The sequence below is a fragment of the Oryzias melastigma genome, linkage group LG5 (assembly GCF_002922805.2).
Source record: "Oryzias melastigma strain HK-1 linkage group LG5, ASM292280v2, whole genome shotgun sequence".
In the NCBI taxonomy this organism is placed as follows: domain Eukaryota; kingdom Metazoa; phylum Chordata; class Actinopteri; order Beloniformes; family Adrianichthyidae; genus Oryzias; species Oryzias melastigma.
In genome coordinates, this window is record NC_050516.1 from 4,776,943 (window position 1) to 4,794,310 (window position 17,368).

Here is a 17,368-nt window from a genome sequence, read left to right on the forward strand (position 1 = left end):
TTTTTTCTTAAATTTGAAAGAAAAAGTGCTAAACATCATCATTTTTAGGGAGAAGAAAATAACAGAATTGAATAAAATAACAATAATTGAAGGCCAATTATGACATGTAATAAGAACACTACCTTGTAAATAAACAGACATCTGTGAAAGGATTTGATGTGGGTTCAGTTTTTCTAGTTTTATTGAAATTGGTTGTTTTCAGGTTCTATTTTCTTTAATAGCATTGTGCTCGGGTCTTATTTATTCACACCTGGCTTCACTTCATTGACTTAGTCATTCCCACTTCATTAATTATCTGCTTCTTTGCGAGGAAACAAAGTTTATTTATACATTTATATGTTGTTATTCCTGAAGAAGAAAAAGAAGTCACAAAGTGCCTCGACATCAAAACAGGTCGAAAACAAGAACAAAAACCTATGGAAGATAACATACCTTTAAAAAACACTTGTTAAATCCCATAGTTATCTCAAACTGAATAAAAAGGTCTTTAACCCTCTGATGCTGGAGATGTAGCAGGTAACGCACGCTCATACATACTATAACTCTAGCCGTTTAGTGCGCAAATCAGACAATTGCAACAGAGAAAATCAGCTTTTCATATACTTTTTTTCACTGTTATAATATTGTCAGACTACTGAACTCTTGATAGCACCCTCCAGGCTGAATATATGCAACAATATGTGCAATAAGTTGCCCCACACTGAACCTATGTGCTTGATTCTACCACAGATTGAATTCTACTGTTCCTGGGACCTTTTCCTTTTATTCTAATAAATCAGAGGTTAAAATAAACACAAAAAAAGACAAACACACACACGAAAAAAAAAAAAAAAAAAAAACACTAAGACAAGCTAGATCAACGTTGTTGGCCGACTACAGAAGCGGGGGGTCTGATGAGGGCAAAAAAAACCCTCTAAATAATCACAGCTGAGCAGAAGTGACCATCACAGGGAAATATGTGCCTGGTGTGTAGTAAAGGTTAAGCGGATACCGCATGTACTCCGTCCGCACACGGCTTTACACAAATTGTATTTGTAAAATTTGTTGGCACATTCAGTGCTTAAAGGTTCTAAATTTGTGGCAAAATTAATTACCTAGGATTCTTTTTTTTACCCAATTTAAAAAGAATGACACCAAAAAAAGGATTTTGATAGAGAATATCAAGTTTCCTTAATTTTCTCATGTTTTGAACTAATTTGTACATCGTAGGAAATAGGGTGAAACACATAATGGCATAAAGTAATAAGACAAAAATTTCCAAAATGACACAAAGACTTACATTTTATAAAAAAAATGTAGAAACAGCTGGCAAAGTTAAAAAAAAAAAAAAAATCAGGAATGTTAACAAAGCCAGGAAAGTAAAGGTAAATAATAATTTAACAAACAAAAACCAGAAGTCTCATCAAAATATGAATTTACTGTGACAGTTGTTCCCACACACCGAACCTGCCATGGATAATATATAGCTGTGTAACGGTAGTGCAATGTTATAAGGACGCTGCAAATAAAGTTTTTTCAAATGGTTGATTCACATTTTGATTATGTTTAGAAAATACTGGGTTTAGTGACTGTTCTATTTTTTTTCTATTGATCCGTTGCACCGTAATATGAGGCTAAGGTTTCTATATCACATTTTAACGTACACAAAATCTAGAGTACAAATTACATTTAATTCAGCTGCAGATAGTTTACAAAGGATGAAGATTTTTACCAACAAAAGTTCAGGAAAACTGGAGGCTAAAGAAAAACAAACAAAATTGCTGCACGCTTTAGCCTCGTACAGACTGGTATTCTCTAACACTATTGGTTCGTGGCCAGACAAAGGTTGGAGATCACTGCGCCACAGCGACCCGCAGCTCCATGCAGTCCCACTACTGTGTTTCCCCTTCACTGAGGAGTTCACAGATGATGAAGATAATGACTCTAAACATAAACGCCAGCTCTGCCAGAAGTACCTCAGCAAAAAAAAAGATCAAGATGGAGAGCTAAGGAACATGGAGTGGCAGCACAATCTCCAGATTAAATCACATGGAGCATGTGAAAGCAAATTAACCTTCAGGTGCGACAAAGCCCTGACGCTCATGCTTAGAACCTAAAACCATTTCAGATTTAAATTCTCAAAGAGCATTTCCAAAAATGTCTGATGATTTTTTTCCATGGCTGCATTTTGCCAAACGACTGTCTACTGGACAAAAGCTGTGTATTTATTCTGTCATGGCTTTCCACCCCTTTTACATCAGACTCCTGGAGCGTGCTGAGCTCTTTATAAAGACATGGTTTGTCTACCCGAATGCTCCACTCAGCACAATTCCTGCAGAGCTAAGAGCCTTTGTCCTAAGGCACCCCCCCACCACCAACCGCACCTCACCCCAAGTACTCTGTAATAGCTCTCCACTTGATGTGTGAGAAGCGCAGCTTGTGGTAGACCACAAAGCATCCAAAGCATTGTTTGCTGATAAAACACTCAACACGGGGAGAGGCGTACAGGGAGCCCGTCTCCAGAGTGCGAGCAGCGACTGCAGATGAGATGGGAGGGCCTTACGCTGCTCCATTCAGGCTACTGTATTAGTATGGAGTACACCACAGATGACGGAAACTCAACAGGGCGCCATTTCTTCTGTATTATCACTAAGGCGTGGGTTGCGCATATCTACACTCCAAAAAGAGGTAGCTTAAAAATAGTCAAGGATGACAATCTTATGAAGAAAATCACCGGAAGGTAATAAAATTATTTATCCATACATCAAGTTTTACTTAACACTTATAGTGTTCAACTTTCGCCACCTCCCGTCGCCTTAGCGAATTAGCGTACACTGATTCGGAGATGTGGCTTTGGCAAAGTTTTAAATCGCCCTTCCTTAGAAAAACGCTGTATTTAATCTGGGCTGGGGAGCGGCACATGGAGACCCAGTGGCTACATAGTTAGGCAGTAGCATCTTGCCTAAGGTCCTACGCTGGATGAAGCTCATTCCACTCTCTGGGAAAAAAACATACCCCGGCTTCCCACGCGCCACTTCTAGACCCAACCCACTGAGCAATCCACCCGCCAACTAGAAGTCTTATACTAAGATATAAAAATCTAGAAAAAGGGAGTTCCACACAATCATTTAAAGAGAAGACTAAGCTAACAATACAATTTCTTAGAAATAATAAGGCTTCTTAAAATTGAATTTCATACAGTTCCAAAAACACATTTCATGCTTTAAAAGGCACACTTAAAACCCTCAACTTAAATAAAAAGAACAAAAACAGTGCAACTTTTAATTCAGAGCACCTTACATGTGGGTTCATTCAGCTTCAACCAAGGGTTAGTTTTAGTTTGATCACACCAACACAGCTAACGTGTAGTGGTGTTGGACTGTTTTTTTTTTTTTTTTTACTCCGCCTGTTACTAACAAGGTTACAGGTTGCAAACAAGGTTGGAAGTCAAAGGACTTGTAAACATGCTACCGCGGCTAATATGTAATTCTGTCAGACTGTGCTTTTTTACTTATTTTACACGTTTCTGACAGTCACATGTTGAAGGTTGGAGGCCACAGCTACTTCTAATACCACTAGTACACCAACGTAGCGAATGCTTCTAACGTGTGGTGTAGTTTTAGTTACTGGGAATGCATTTACCAAAGTCTGGGTTGTCTCTGACTCTTTTGTCTCACCCGATGTCTCTTATAGTTCTGTGCGCCTCAAATATGGCGCAAGTTCTAACAAGACCACTCATGATGATGTGCCTTATAATCTGTTGTGTCCAATGGCGCAGAAAATACGCATTTCTTTGCTAGTTCCAAGCAAATGATTTGTATCTATTGAGTTTTTTTGTTGATAACTGTAGTTTATTTTAATTACAGTGACAAAACACTAGTGTATTAGGTTGAAATTACTAATTTTTGAATAAAATGTGAACAAATGCAATATTAGTAAAATTTAGTCCATCTTAAAAAGATCCTCGTAAAATCAAAACTAGCATTTATTTTCAAGACATGCTTTTAAAATAATGCCCAAAATACCAGTCTAACTTGCTAACATTTATTGAACTTTAAAACAATATCCCTAAAATTGTACCAAAAATTACAGTACAATTTGAGCTTTTTTAGTCTTAATATAGTTTTCATCATTCATTCATCTTTTTGACCGCTTTGTCCCTTTCGGGGTCACGGGGGTGCCGGGGGTGTCCAGGGATAACCCCGCCCTCGCCCTGATGCGGGGTTATCCCTGGACAGGTCGCCAGTCTGTCACAGAGCTAAAATAGTTTTTCTACTCTCAATAGCAATGACTTTTTTTTCTAATAATACATTTTTAATTTTGAGATGCTAACTCTTACTGTGTCATATATATATATATATATATATATATATATATATATATATATATATATATAAAGCATATATACATATATGTAAATTTCTTACATATATATATATATACACTGTATATATATATATATATCATTGAATGGTGTATTTTAAAACGCGTCAAATAAAAGGCGCTCCGAACTATATTAGGGATTAAGGAAGACAAAAGAGTCAGAAATAAGTCCGTCAGCCAGACAGACATCATTAAAATATTCTGAGTATTCCACAACTCGTTCGTAAAACGCTACCCATTAGCCATGTTCAAAGCGTTTGCCAAGTTAGCATGTTAACAAAACCTGCTACACCTAATCCTGTCTGTATTCTCCAGCATGTAAAAAAAGAACAGACTGAAAACATTTAGACAAACGTAACTCTGACTACACCATCTCTTAACCTTGATGAAAAAAAGTCAGAGACCGCTAGACGTTAGCCACATTAGGGATTTCACAATAACACCCATCTTGTTTTTAATACACAAAAAAATGTACTGATTTTTGACACAGCACCATGCACCTACATCATAAGTATTTACAACCAGAATAAAACCATATAAGAAACGCTCCAAATTATAACTGTTGTATTTTGGAAAAAAATTAGGGCTTTTAAATGCGCCTTAGATCGTGGAAAATACATTAAGCCTGGTCAAATATCTTAAATGTCTACAAACAAGGGGTTAAATCCTTGCAAGTATCAACTAGTATGCAGTGCCGGAGCAAAGAGCACTGCGGTTCATGACCACGGGAGAGATAATTGCACGACTTTGGAGACAGCTTCGATAATAAATCCATTTCTTTTAGCTCAACAATGCATGCGAAATGCTCCATTTCTGTCAACGCTTTTCTCCGCCGTTACACATCAACAAGAGATGTGCGCCCAGATAAAAATAGCTTTTGAAAACGCGCAGCACATGTTCTGCTGACTGGGAAGCTGCCGGCACAAAAGGCTGCAGAGAACACTTTCAAATTAGGCACCAAATTATGCATTAGATAGCAAAGGCCTGGCTGGTGACTGGTGTGATGTGGATTAGCATGAGTGCTCCGGCAGGTGAGGCTGGAAGGTTGTCTTCCATTGTAATGGAGCTTGACAGCACTGTAAGAGAGCGCGGAGGGAAAGAAAAGCAAATCTCTTTTATCTTCCACACATTCGGGGCCCTAATAGGTGGCGCTTTTCCAATATTTGTCACGGTTTTGTGCTGGATATTTGAGGTGTTTCGTCATAAATAAGAGCACTTAGCTGACAAAAAGACACTTTAAGAACATTCTCAGACCACATTTCAAGTATATGGAACCAGTTACAGAATGATGAAATGTTACGACACAATAAATACATTTAATAAACCTAATATTTAGCATATTTGTTGATGTGATTAGTAAAATTATTTCAGGGCCAAAGGGACACAAGTTTGTGATGGTCCCCTGTATGAACTAGGAATGTCCAATCAGGATTATTTTGTAAATGAAAACCAGCTTGATAAACAGATAAGGTTTACGCACTTCGATCTTCTTTTGACCCATTTTAAAAAGCATTCCCAGTAGTCTTTTGTGATTATGCAGTTTTGAGCCAAAATAATAATATTAATAAAAAAAAAACACCTTGGTTTTTTGTGGCAGTAGTTCATTAGAAATGTGTCTCTGAGTTGTGGCTGGACTGCTGGCATACAGCAACCTCGCACCTCTTTCCCATCACCCATAACTGAGCTCTTTGTTTACATACTCTCCCACTAGCTTATAGCCCCTCACACATCCAACCTAACATTACAGGTGCAACAAAAATAGCAAGCAATATTGGAGCTATCCAGCCGTACAGTTTTGAGCTAGATGCCACCTTGAATGAGGATAACGAACGCACATAGATGTAGTCATCTACAAGCGAATGCATCAGAAAGCTGAGGCCCGCCCAGCGTATTTTCTACATCACGAATACGCTCTTTTATAATTACATTTTTTAGTCTATTCTTGATTCACAATAATTTGAATAAAGAAATACACAGTAATTTAATTTTAAGCTTAATTTTCTGTATACATGTTTTCCATCATCACAAAAATGTGTGTTTTAAAAAGCATAAATAGGTACAGCATCCATGTAACTAATAAACCTAAAGGATATGTCTCATTGCCACTATGTACTGTCGGAACATATTACATGGATGAAAATTGATCTTAAGTGAATATATGCAGAAAAACTGAGAAAAGTTGTGGTCTTCTCGTGAAATTTTCGCAGACGTATCATGACCCACGTTAAAACCAAAGAAGTATGAATAAACCATGCAAGGAACAAGTAAATCTACAATTCATTGAATTTCTTCACTCTGATATTCAGAGCACTGGGCAGAAATCACATCGTGTCAACAACAAAGCTTTGCTTTAATGAAACAGTCGGATTCCTCTAGCCTGCACCGGTTCTAAACTGCTAGGCACCAGCAGAGGGCCAAGATGGGGGACCTGTGGCGATAGGCGCAACTGGGTAGATCCGCGACAAGGGTCCAGGATGTTTAAGAACTGAATTTGTGCCAACTATACCCAACCCCCTCCTCTGCGAATAACCTGACCCCCTGCCTGGATGAGCCAGACGGGGGGAGAGGCACATACATGGAACAGTTGTGGAAAGCCACAAATTTACATATGTATCTCGAAGAAATTCCAAACAACTGCATAAGATTTACATAATAATTGCATATAAACTACGTAACATAAACTACATGAATTATGTAGGTTATATCAAGCAAGTATCTCAAAAGGCCGAAAATTCATGCATGGAAAATGCGCGAACAATGCATATGGTTGCAGTGTGACACAGCCTTAAATATTAAAAATAAACTGGGCACTTAAACAATAAATATACACTTCAATTGTAGGCAATGGGATCTTCCAAATCTTTCTAACAGAACAACTTACGGTTTTGGTTTAAAATTATTTTTTGTGAACATTAATGATGTAATATAAGCTCCATTTTAAAATAAGTACAGGTTTCTACGTTTTATGTTATTCTTTAACACAGCAAATTAAAGTAGTATTTTGTTATATCTATGTTGAAAAAAATCCGAGCAGAATATTTGTTGGTATATTTTAATAAGAAACAATAGCAAAAAAAAAAATGTGTTGGTGATTAACAGCTTCCAACCTGAACTCCACACAGACATGAGCTTTTGCTTAATTTATTTATGACCCTTTCTTTTGGCTCATTCATGATTAAATCGTTGCATCATTGATGGTTAGTGGATTAGTACACCTCAAAAGGAGACTGTTTGCTTTTTAATGAAACACAATCTGAGAATTCTCTGCTCTGAGAAAAGTCCAGTAAGTTTATTAATTCTAAGTATTTTCAGATTGAACATTTTAAGAAAGTATATTCAAATTTACATTTTCCAGTGATAAGTTGTGCCAAAATGTTATATAAAGTTACAGTAAACAGGGTCACAAAGTGAAAAAAAAAGTTTTTCGTACTGCTGTACAGTAATGCTGAATCCAGCAAAATCCTTGAGATTGTGGCTTTAGTCCTTATATCTTTCAAATCGAATCAAAGTTTATTTATATAGAACGTTTCATATGTTAGTAACACAAAGTGATTCACAAAATTATATATATCTTTCCGACTTAAAGACCAAAACAAAGACCTTCACATCTAAAAATGTCAAACATGTTTTTTACCATTGACTTGCAGTGGATGCAGTTTATTTGTCACTAGCAAAAACACCACTATGAACACATAGCTTATATTTTTTTGTGGTGTATCATGGTGGACAAATTCATGACTGTGAAGGTTCACAACCAGTCAGTGGACAAAGGAAGGTTTTTCTTGCAAGATGTTTTATTTTCCAGGTTTTTTTTGTGAGTTTCTTTTTTTTTGTAAAAAGTTGATCGAACTGGTACAGTGTCTTCAAACCAAAAATAACATGGGCCCAACTGAAAATATAACTAAATTAAACAAACAAAGAGGACTAAATTGAACAGACCTGACCAGACTCCCACACAGACACAATGGGGAAGCTTATATAGACAGGGGCAAACCATAATGGACACATGAGGGAGGGGAGAAACAAACCAACTACAAATTATAACCAATAAATCTAAAACTGCAAAAACAGAACAAATACAAACTAAACACATCTAACTAATCAAAATAGTTTTTAAAGAATAAACTAAATATTTTCCTTTAAAGAAACAAAAATAAAGTCCAGTAGGAGTGTTGGGAATCCCTGCAGTCTTGCCAGTGGAATGTCCCAAACTCCTCTGCTGATTGTGTTGGATGTGGATCACCTGAGGTGGAACTCAAACAAACAAAAGTAAATAAACTGCATTTTCACTTAAAATAAATCAAATGTGTGCACCCATTATCAACTTATTTTAAGCAAACAAAGTAAATGTTTTAAAGAAAATGAAAATACTAACACCTATGTGGCGGTTGGAGGCTCAACCACCACAATGACCATACATTAATTTAAAGCAGCTTTTTAAAAATCATACTCCTTTACCTGCACAGAAAGGTATAAAAATGTTTCTGTTGCAGTCAGGTCTGTAGCAACGTAAATGCAGATCTGCCTGACTTGTAGGGTGGAATGAATGCTTTGGATCGCTACTGTTCTTCATTTACTTTATTAACTATATACTCTTATTATTTTGAGCTGAAATAAATCATTTAAAGTGTTAAAACTACAGAAACATAGACCTTTGTTGTTGTTTACAAATCTCCCCCCGCCTGCTTGTGTTCCCATGTGCACATCATGCAGGTCTTTGGACCCCTGGAGAGTAGGCCAATCGAAAGATAATACAATGGGGTTTGGTTGTACCGTCATTCTGAAGACACTTCAGCTCTACTTGGGCCGGTCAGACAAAGCAAGTCACTGATGGAATTAAAGGTTCTTTGAGAGCTTTGGAATCTTTAGGTGTGGCTAGCTTCAGTGTGTTTTGGGCACCACGAAAATGTGACTGACAATCAATGTTATTCTGGAAATTTTCAATGAATGAAACATTAAGCTACATTCAGACCATAAGCAATTAGCGCATCAAGGGCGACCAGTTTCAGCATCAAGTCAATGTATAGACTAGGAATGATAGTCTTGGTTTAAAACGGTGGAGAAACTTTTAGACTTGTGGGCCACAAAGGGCTCTAAAATTTGACAAAAGGGCCGGATCATAAATAGATGCGTGGAGTGTTTTTATTTTAATTATTTTTTTTTGTAATCCACCTCATGAGAGAAAGAAACAACATGGAATTTTAGAGTCAGTTGCACTGATGGGTCGATGTCTCTCAGGAGAAAAACTCAAACTTACAGTTCATGTGGTGAGTTACAGGAAAAATAAAATGTATTAAGGATTATAAATATAATATAAGTTTGTCCACTCCTGCGTTACACCATTGAACCCAATTGGTATACTGTATGTCACTATGTTCATGTCAAGAGTTTCAAACAGGTGTTGTCCTTAACATAAGGATTTATTTTTTTATTAGTTTATTACCTCACACGAGGTTTAGCATGAGTCAACTGAAAGGTATTTGGTTATAGTTAATTGCTTATTAACAAATAAAACAAAACAAAAAAAACACCAGAATTTTCAGTTTATTGTTGTTTTACTCTATCCAAATAATATATAAAACCACTATAAAATTGCCAACGTTTGAACCAAATGGGGAAAGTAATTTGTTGCATCCCTAGTATAGATCTAATGACAGGTTGGAATTTGATTCATTTTTCCCCACAGTTAAAATCCAAGTTTTAAAGTGAAATCATCTTTATGTTTTTAATAACTACAGATGTTTTAAGGCTGTAAAACTCCTAACTACGCATTTTATACACTTTTATCAGAGAGACATCATTTTCACACTTTTCTCTCTAGCTTAAACTCTCAAAGTTCAAACTTTAATGGAAAAAGAAATCCAGTTTTATAGAATGAAAACAAAGATCTGGCCGCTATCAAAGATTTATTAAACTATCTAACATTATGTACAGGAGACACTGCACGGAGGAAATTAGTTGACCAGGTCAAAAGCCAGTCAGAAAGCAAAAAAATAAATAAAACAAAGTAAAATGAAAAAAGATGCAACATTTCACTGAAGAAAATCTGCAAGAACGTGAAAGGTGAACGACGATAGAGAGAAGAAATGAAAGTGTGTAGCGCATTGGTGTGAATGAGCATAAGACTTTGAATAACTTTTTGAGTCTACATAACTTCATATTTGTCTTTCTTGCTCCTTAGAGCAGCAAGACAGCTCTGCTGAAGGTGATGAATTGCTTGTTTTTGGTAAGTAAGGTGGAAAAATCCAGTTTTAGCTTCTCCAGATCTCCGAGCAGGTTTTGACACAGGTGATCATTCACTCCCACACTCTGGGCTGGGATCAGTGCTTAAGGCTGCTTTTCTCTGCCGCGCCGAACGGCATCGGAGGCAGGCGAGGAGTTCAAGTCACCTCTCCGGTATCCTCCACAAGTGTTTTCTGGGTTCAGTTAGTTTCCTGATTTATGCTTTGTTTTTGCTTTGGGTTTGTGTGTGCATGTGAAAGCTCAGATGTGTGGAATGATGTCCAACACTTAAACCAGAACATGAACGTCTTTGAAACATCTAACCAGGTGCGGTAAAGACAACTGTTGATAGAAACAAAGTTTCAATTAGATGAATGTTTTCTGTGGCTGTAAGGACTTCAGAATTCAACAATACTGTGTTTGTGTGTGTGTGTGTTTTTGAGCGTGTATATTTGTGAAGGGGTGGTCATATATGGATTGTTTTGTTTTTAAAATTCGATAAAGTTTTATGTTAAGCACTTTGAGTAACACAAGTTGGTAAAGTGCTATACAATGTAATAAAGTACATTCAGTATATTTACGTTTTTGTTCTTTTTTAATGAAAAGACAGGCATAATACTTTAGGTGATTGTATGTTTGTCACCAGTTAACTTTCTAACCAATTTCAGAACTTTAAAAAAAAGTAATTTTTCCACTCCGATGCTCTTTCAAGCTCTTGATTTCCTCGAATTTAAAAATTTCTAGCAGCAAATTTCCAATTTCCACCATTTATGTCTGTACATGTGTATTAAAAGGTGATTTTTCTAGAAACATCAAAAATTATTTTTCTATAAGACTATATTTTTGGTGGAGTTATTGCAGCCTGTGGTTGAGCCACTCCCACACAAACAGAAAATGTGCTTTTTTAGCCGTCATTTACGCAACATATTTCTGTGTAAAAATATGACATAAGGCTTTTTGAATTGAATTTTAAAGTATAAATATTAACATGTTTATTCCTTCTTTTCAATAAAAAAGACACAGAAGCTACATATTGCTTTTGGCGATTGTGTGTTTCTCACAGGTTAATTTTTTAATCACTTTAACATTTAAAAAAAACAGTATTTTCTCTCTCTCCTCTTTCAAACACTTGATTTTTTTAAATTAAAAAATTATAGTTGCAAAAATGTCCTATTTCTGACATTAATCTCCAAAGATGTGTTTGAAAAAGTGTAACATCTGAAAAGATGTTTTCATTAGACTGTTATGGAGACCTGTGACTCAGCCCCTCCCACACAAACAGTGGATTTGCTTTTTTATCCAACATTCAAGTAACATAATGATGTCTTTGTCTAAAAATAAAAACATAACGCCTTTAGAATTCCATTTTAAAATTCATGCTTTTACATTTTTATTATTTTTTACCGAAATGCTACATATTGCCTCAAGTGTTTGTTTTTGTGTTTGTTACAGGTTAACTTATACTTTCACAACCTAAAAATAAATAAAAGGTAAGTAAATTAAAATAGGGGTGGAGTTATGCAAGTTTGCTTGCTCCCATTTCCCTTTTAACTCTATTTAACAATCATATTTAATGAATCATATGTGTTGTGTGTACTGGGTATATATAAGTACAAATGTCTGTTGCCAAGAGCAATTATCATTTCAAGACTGTAGCATCATTTTCCTTTTATTTTTCCCCATCACTGTGAGTTATTTTATCAAGCAGATTTGAAATACCTCTTTTTATATTCATTTTCTTGTGTTCTTTGTTTTTTGAAATTGCATGAATTACCCAATTCATCAAACAACTTTTTACCGGTAAGCCCACTGAGATGTTTGCATCGGGATTTGGGGCTGTATGAATAAAACTGAATTTTTAAAAAACGTTTTATTTCTTTGATGCTCATGCAAGCACTTGCTTTCTTATAATATTATAATTCCTAGCGACACATTTTCACTTTCTGCCATTATTGTCAGTAGATGTGTTTAAAGCAACAATTTTCTTGCAACATTTGAGCTGCAACAGCGTTGATGTGACAACTACCTACACACACAGGTCCAATTCTAAAAGCTGTTAAAGGGAAAATGACAGAGGAACTTTTTTAGCATCTTATAATCTTACGTATTCATCTAAACTTGTCAGTTTAATTCATGGTTATTTTCTGATTTACCTTAAAGTCTTCAAGATTGGAAGCTGTTTTGGAAATTATCGTTGGAAAAATGACTCTCATTAAAGAAAAGTGTGAGCACCCCTCAGCTAGTCTGTTGGGCGGAGTAAGTGTGACATCACCTATGTTTTGCTTCTGGCTCCATAAAATTAATTCAATTCAATTTCATTCAGTCCGAGTTCTCTATGATGATCACTTTCACCAATTAGAAGTGGGCTTTTGGAAGTCCACATCCCTACCGCTTGAATACCGGCTACATGAAATCTGTGAAATGTTAGACCACCTTAATTTATTGAGGCATCTGATTGGCCAGTTTAAAGATTGAATAACTTGCAAGTAAGAAAAAGTATGGAAATAGGATTAGCATGACTGAGTAAAGGTCATTTGTTTCTCAATAGAAGTCTGGGATTTTGGCTTCTTGAGACCAGCAGGTGTTTCCAATGGTCCATGCTCTGACTCGGCACCACATGACCAGATCTGTTGTATTTTTGGACTGAATCACCCCCGACTTCTACGCTTAAATCAATACTTGGACTCGTGAAGAATCTGTGACATATTTCTCGTCTCTCACCTTCTGACAGAGGTGGCACGTTAATTGGTAGAATCTATTTCTCTGATTAGCCACAATTTACAACGGGCTTTTGTTTGATTCACTTTTAATTAGGGAAGCAAGGAAAGAGGCAGACCTGCCTGATTAATTACGACTCATACTTCAGATGCTCTGCAGATAAAATCTGCGGCACAAAAGGGAGAGAATTTCTAACCAGATGAGTAGCTTTGATGCTGCAGCACATAATCTTATATTAAAGATACATTTTACTGATCTGTTGTTTTTTTCTGCCAATTCAGTTTTTTTTCCTAAGGACAATAAATTACAGTATGAGAGATGAGATAGAGATAAGAGGAGATAGAGATAAGATGAGATAAAGATAAGAGGAGGTAATGATGAGATAGCAAAGAGATGAAAGTGTTGAGATTAGATAGAAATGAGATAGAGATAATATTGAGATAAGATGAAATAGGAATAACATTAGTTAATGAGATGAGATAATAGTGATTAGATGAGATAGCAGAGATATGCTATTGACCTGAGATAGAGATAAGATGGGATAAAGATAAGATGAGATAGCGAGCAGCTTGAGATAAGAGGACATAAATAAGATATTAGATAAATTGAGATATAATGTATAAAAAATGAGATTGAGATAAGATTAGATGTAGAATAGATCAGTTAGAGATAAAATGAGATTGAGAGAAGATAAAGAGGCCATACATCAGGTGCAAGGAATGGAAAAATGTGCAAGAAATTCAAGGTGAAAGAAAAATACAAAAAAGTCATACAGCTATTTTATATTAGAGAACCGGTTCAAAATGTAAATCTGTTGTCTTTCAATAAAATGGCTTAAAATATAGTGTATGTAATGTGGAATTATGCAGAATGATGACGAAGACTCTAGGAGAGGAAAAACAAAGGGGCTAAAAACTCATGACAAATTCAAAATATTATTCTATGTTATTATATCATATTATTTCCTCCTAGTGTTACATTTATTAGATGTTTCCTCTTTTCTACATTTAGCGTTTCCTAAATTAAGCTTTTTTTTTAAATGAGATGATCCATAGCGTAAAAAAAATCAGTGTCAAAGTTAGCATAGATTGGTAAACATCTGCTCTCTCCAACTGTGGCTGGGAGATTCTTCTTAGTGAAGAACTAAAGAAGGCATGTCCAAAGTCCGTCAAAATGCGTCCCGCGTTCAAATTTCCATCGGTCCACAGGCTCCTGTCATTAAATCAAATCAATAATTTTTTCATTGTGATTGGCTTAATCATTTTTAAAGCTGTTGTAAACCTTTGGCAACAACTTGTGACTACTTGACCTTCAGAGCGTTGAAGGTCAAATGATAAGAACATGTTTGTTTGTTTGTTTGTTTCTGTGATCAAAACCACAATGGATTGTACTTCTGAAAAAGATAATTATTCATGGTGTTTTCCTGTTTACATGATTTAAATTTAGAAGTTTGCAGCGAGCATTTAAAAGTGAATAGAATAACCAGAACCCAGATTTAACGTTGACAACATTTTTCTTTTTTTCCAGGCAGACTTTCATTTATTTATTTCTGGTTTTCAGATCAGGGATTCATAGCAATTTTGGTAAAAAAAAATGTAGTGTGATCCCAAAAGACCCAAGGGCTTGGAGGAGAAGCTTTGCTACCTGGCTAGCAACATCTTTCTAGCCAGGTGTTGCTCGTCTATCCCGGACGAGCCCCCAATTTGTTACGACTGGCTTTAGACCGTTACAAATAAACGAGGAGCCAAAAATTGTTTTAGCCCTTTAGGTGTTTCTTGCAGTTATCATGACGCTCGTTAGAGATGGAATCTTCAATTATCATGTGTGTGGTAACTGTATCGTGAAATTGTCGTAAGGCTAATATAAGTTGTAGACACTTATGACGTACAGGTCTGACAATCTTTCAAATGTGCTGGACTGTGTTTTAGGTAAACTAATTAATCCTGAGTTTATGATTGTTTTTGCAATCTCTTTAATTTTTTGTCTATGACTGTTTAGTATGTATTGTCTTTGATGTTGAGCTTTATTGAAACTGCCTATCAACATATTTTACCAAGCGCTAGATGGTCCAGAAAAAAATGGTTCAGTCTACCATTCCAAATGTGGAAACTTGAGAAGTATAAGACTACAAGACTTCTATTCATAACTTTGAATCCAAAGAGTTGTAAAAAGTTTGTGTTCATTAGTCTAAACCACATCCCCATTTCTGTTTTTTATTGAAGCAGCAAAAAAACAGAAATAAATATGTGAAAGAAAGAAGCAACAAGGACACAAAGAGAATGAGTCTTCTTTACAGCTGGTACGACCTGCAGAGGTGTGCAGTGCATTCAGGCTTTAAGCAACACAACAGCCACGCACAATGATACTGAATGCATCACCGTGGAACATAAGTGTGGGTGACCCATGATCTCTGTGTCTCCACTTTCTGGTTTTTGAAAAAATGCATGCCTAATATAGCCAGTAAATCAGAAAAAAGACCCTGGAGGAGTGTTATTTTTGCAAGATCGCAAGAGAATAGTTTAAAAAATAAATAAAACATGACAAATTTAATCAACATAACTTGGAGCTCAATAGCTGCATTTGTATCGACTATGAAATTTACTGAAATTGGATTTGCGATAAAAAAAAAAATGCGCCTATTGTAATTATATCAATTTCAAAAGGATTTGCTTTATTGAAATGTTTAGAAAGAAGTTGGGAAAAAATTGTTTGCGTCAGGAAGAGGTGTTTTTTTTGAAGTGTTTCAAAAGTTGACATATTTCAGAAAACTGATATGGAACCACTTTTTTTCTAATTAAATGAGTCATGTGGCCAACAGTGACTGCTCTGCTGTGAGGTTCATGCAAGTGTAGCTTCTATCTGTCTGCAGTTTTGCCAGATTGTGCAAAAAAAAAAAAAACATCCCAATTTAAATAAATATCTTCCTAATTTGTGCGGGAAACCAAAAGTCGAAAAGTTGACTGTCTCTGTCGTGTGTTTCATTATAGACTTATGTAACAAAAAGTGTGTATTTTTTAAATAATTATATAAAACATTTCATCGGCATATCAGCGATAATAGCCCAGTATTTACTTTTTATCGAATCAATACAGATTTCCAGTATTTCCCACCCCTATCTCACACAACAAAAGGAAAAGCTTTTACATGTTATGCTACGCACACACCTGGCATTTGACATTCTTATAATGCATTCAATTCTTGAAGGCAAGTTTCATCCATGGTGTTCACACTGGATAAGCAGGGAGGGGCTTCTTCTTTTTTGCTGTTTACTAGCGCATGTCCACCACCTACACCAGGGTTCTCAAACTCAATTTACCTTGAGGCCACTGAAGGCAGAGTCTGGCTGAGGCTGGGCCGTATGGGGTTCCATTGGTGTCAAAAATATGTTTTTGCGTCCACTGTCTATACCTTTGATCCGTTGTCCACTGAACAAGTTTATTGAACATGTGTTCATGTCGATGTACTAATAAGCAAAATCTTCTGCGTGTTCTGTAAAACAACAGGAGATAACGGTTCTAGCAAGAACTTTTCCAAGGACCAGATCCAACAACAATAGCAAATGCAAAGTTTTAAACATAAAGCAAGCTGAAACATCCCAAAGCAAATACAAAGCTATCATCAAAGAAGCATGGACATGCAGAAGATATTGCTTAGTAGTACATAGACATAAACACTTGTTCAATAAACTTGTTCCGTAGACATAGACAATGGACTAAAGATATAGACAGTGGACGCAAAAACATATTTTTGGCAGAAATGGAACCTCATACCGCCCTGGCTGCACGTGTTGAGAAAAACACCTGCAAATAGTCAGTTTCTAAATAAAGTGTAAGGTAACTCATGAATGTGGTCTGGGGAGGGGGGTTGTCAGATTTCCTGTCCTAAATGTTTCCCTGCTTCGAGCCTGGTCAACGTCATGCCCCTAAGAGCTATATACCCCACCGTGATTGGTTGGTTCGTCAACTCCGCACACAGCACTGTAAAAGTGTCGTTCATACAAAACCAACATTAAACTTTCATATTAAGGTGGGGGCCAAAAAAAAAAACAATTTGGGGGCCACAAATG